General features: G+C 43.9%; 1 non-coding gene across 1 annotated transcript; it reads right to left on the bottom strand.

Annotated features, from left to right (window-relative positions):
- Window positions 1-1,435: 1,435 nt before the first annotated feature.
- Window positions 1,436-1,510, bottom strand: Trnas-cga (transfer RNA serine (anticodon CGA)). Its single transcript has one exon. It is a non-coding gene; the product is annotated as a tRNA-Ser (tRNA).
- Between the last annotated feature and the right edge of the window lie 2,282 nt (window positions 1,511-3,792).

The following is a 3,792-nucleotide window of genomic DNA, read 5'->3' as shown; positions in this document are numbered from 1 at the left end:
TAAGTCCCATAGTACTCAGAGCCATTTGAACCATTTTTTTGTACTGTGACAATTTAGAGGCGAAAACTGTGGTGGTTTCATTAGGTCTGGTTCTCTGCTGTGCAACTAAGGGAGTCAGTTATTTGGAGTAACTGAGGGAGCACCATTATGTTGGTCTAAGTGATACGTTCTCCACGTTTTGTCTGTGGCTTTGCGAATCGAAATCGTGGGGGAGTACACGTGTGAGTAATTTGCTATTGTATTGATGGTTATGTTGTAAAGACTGTTCTCTGGCGTGTTAAATCACGCGCTGATTTGTAGCCAATCTAAGCAGAAGTTACCATTGCTACTTGATTATGTGCTACTGTCCTTATGATTGGCGTTGCTTGACTTTTGATTGTGAGTGTGCTCACGTTTGTTTTTTAAAAAAAATTTGACTACTATTAATAAGGGTTGTCTAGTAAGCAAATTGCTTAAGCTTTTATCATATGCTGGTCTGTTTGCCTATCGCATTGGCTTTCTATGCAGTAACTGAAGGAATGTGTATGGTGGTTCAAGATTGTAGGCTGACTAGTATTTGAACTGGTGTTGAGGTTAAGGGCGAGATCAGCATCCCGCTAACCCGCACGCTGCGCGTGGTTAAATGTTCCGCTATTGGGGAGCCGGCTCTCTGTTCTTGGATATTATAGGAATACGTGATGAGTGCATCGCTGTAGTTTTTCGCGTGCTAAATTGCGGGGTGTAGGTGCCGTCCTAGGGCTAGACTTGTGATGTATGTTATGCTGAAAGGAATTAACTGTACCAAACTTAAGAGAGCTTTCAGTTTGTTTTAGGTCTGTACATGGAATGATGTTGATATTTTGTCGATTGCGGCAATAACTTCATGTGTGGGGAGATCCTCTGAGGGACTTGTATTGTACTGTTGCAGTGCAGTCCATCTGAAACGTGCTGCTTAAAACTTGGGACTGCAGCTCTCTGTTGTTCTCAGAAGAATCGGCGAGGAAAGGAATATATGAAAAACACAGTCAAGAAGGATGGACAGGCTGATAGGACTCTCCTAAGAGATCAGGCAATAGTTACAGGGTACTATAGGGAGCCGCAGGGGCTAAGAACAGGAGAGGAAGGCAGAGATTGGGATACACCCAGCAAATAATTGAGGACGTACATTGCAAGTACTACTCGAAGGTGATAAGGTTGGTACTAGAGAGGAGTTCGCGACGGGCCACATCAAACCATTCAGAAGACTGCTGTCTCGCAAAAGAAAAAGGGAATAGTTGTACAGAGGGACCTCAAAACGCGGAATCATGGGTAGAACACGCTTGTGGGAGGCTCCGCAGCAAGAATGGAGACTAATTCCAATTGAAACACTGGCAAAATTGGCCTCTCGCATGCCGAGAGTATATAGGATAGTGATTAAACCAAGGAGTGGCTGAAACTTCCTGGCAGATTAAAACTGTGCGCCCGACCGAGACTCGAACTCGGGACCTTTGCCTTTCGTGGGCAAGTGCTCTACCAACTGAGCTACCGAAGCATGACTCACGCCCGGTATTCACAGCTGTACTTCTGCCAGTATCTCGTCTCCTACCTTCCAAACTTTACAGAAGCTCTCCTGCGAACCTTGCAGAACTAGCACTCCTGAAAGAAAGGATATTACGGAGACATGGCTTAGCCACAGCCTGGGGGATGTTTCCAGAATGAGATTTTCACTCTGCAGCGGAGTGTGCGCTGATATGAAACTTTCTGGCAGATTAAAACTGTGTGTCCGACCGAGACTCGAACTCGGGACCTTGGCCTTTCGCAGGCAAGTGCTCTACCAACTGAGCTACCGAAGCACGACTCACGCCCGGTACTCACAGCTTTACTTCTGCCAGTATCTCGTCTCCTACCTTCCTAACTTTACAGAAGCTCTTCTGCGAACCTTGCAGAACTAGCACTCCGCTGCAGAGTGAAAATCTCATTCTGGAAACATCCCCCAGGCTGTGGCTAAGCCATGTCTCCGCAATATTCTTTCTTTCAGGAGTGCTAGTTCTGCAAGGTTCGCAGGAGAGCTTCTGTAAAGTTTGGAAGGTAGGAGACGAGATACTGGCAGAAATAAAGCTGTGAGTACCGGACGTGAGTCGTGCTTCGGTAGCTCAGTTGGTAGAGCACTTGCCCGCGAAAGCCAAAGGTCCCGAGTTCGAGTCTCGGTCGGGCACACAGTTTTAATCTGCCAGGAAGTTTCATATCAGCGCAGACTCCGCGGCAGAGTGAAAATCTCATTCTGCAAGGAGTGGCTATTTCGAGAAACATAAACTTTAAGAGTTTCGTTTACCTACGTACTGTTTGAGTTAATCAACTTTTAGAGAATAATGGAAGACAATCTTATACTTTATTTCCTTTTTATTGTCCCCAATCAATTGGTGTTTCCAAACTTATGGTGGGCAGTGTATGTGAAGCTGTCGCCATCGGAACATTCAATATGTTTCACACAGAATTATCAACAAAGCATTATTTATTGTCTGTTAATTAATTTATTGATTACTGTCCATTATTCCACAATAATTTTCACGATATTCTGCCTTATTGCAGTGTATTGTGCTTTACGGCACAACGGTTGCCTATCGTCTGGCACTGTCGCGCGGTAGAAGAGTGACCGTCCATTAACGACGCTCAAGTACGCCCACGCAAATAGATTTTAACCAGTTAATTTTATTGTTAAGGTAGTATGAGAGCCACGCAGAGGAAATTTTGTAGCCAAAGATTTCGGATTATGGCGCTAGTAGTCTAGTTTTAAATCGACATATGTCATTGCACCGATTAAAAGTGTGGTAAACATACCCTCCGGAGTGCTGTCGAACATATTTTATCTTGACAAATGGGCAAGTTCGCTGTCACATTTTAAACAGAGCACGCAAACTTAAACTGAAAAATGTCTAGTTGTTCGATTCACTGTTTACTGTCAACTGTCACGGAATGCCGGTCGGTGTGGCCGTGCGGCTCTAGGCGCTTCAGTCTGGAACCGCGTGACCGCTATGGTCGCAGGTTCGAATCCTGCTTCGGGCATGGATGTATGTGATGTCCTTAGGTTAGTTAGGTTTACGTAGTTCTAAGTTCTAGGGGACTGATGACCACAGATGTTAAGTCCCTTAGTGCTCAGAGCCATTTGAACCTTTTTGTCACGGAATGTATCAAACCGAATTGTGACTGAAACGCCACCGCAGCATTGGATAAGTATTATATATATACAGTAAAAATTGCTAAAGAAAGGTATTTCATCGACAACAAGGTTTCTTACCTCCTTACTCATTTGAAAATTTTTTAACAAAACGGAGAAGAACCGTCGACGGAAAGTATATAAACTGGCTGAAAACAAAGCGGTTACGCTTTGAGAGGGGGTACCCTTTACTATTAAATTTAAGAAACACACGACACTGATGTCAATTTCTTTTATATGTTCTGATATCGACTTCTGTTAATCAAATGAATCAGGGTCATCCATTGCGCCTTCTTACAGTTGTTGAGCAAGAGGAGCTGTATGCAGTGAGGAGACCAGTAACAGAATGGAAGGAAAAGGATATAAAGATTTATTACCTTTTACTTTTCGGAGTCGACATGCTTTTCTCAAAAACGTGCCTGTGACTTTAAACATCAGATCAGGATAAAGACACTATGCCAGCAGCAATGAACAAGTTGCGATATGAAAGGAGGTGCCCTTTACCATTAAATTTAAACAAACAAATAACTATGACTTGATTTCCATCCCATAACTCTCAGAAAGACTCAGGGTCGTCCGCTGAATTCTCTTGCACTTCAGCTGGAAATTTGCGCAGGTCA

The sequence above is a fragment of the Schistocerca cancellata genome, chromosome 7 (assembly GCF_023864275.1).
Source record: "Schistocerca cancellata isolate TAMUIC-IGC-003103 chromosome 7, iqSchCanc2.1, whole genome shotgun sequence".
NCBI lineage: Eukaryota > Metazoa > Arthropoda > Insecta > Orthoptera > Acrididae > Schistocerca > Schistocerca cancellata.
This window is presented reverse-complemented; position numbering and strand designations above follow the sequence as displayed.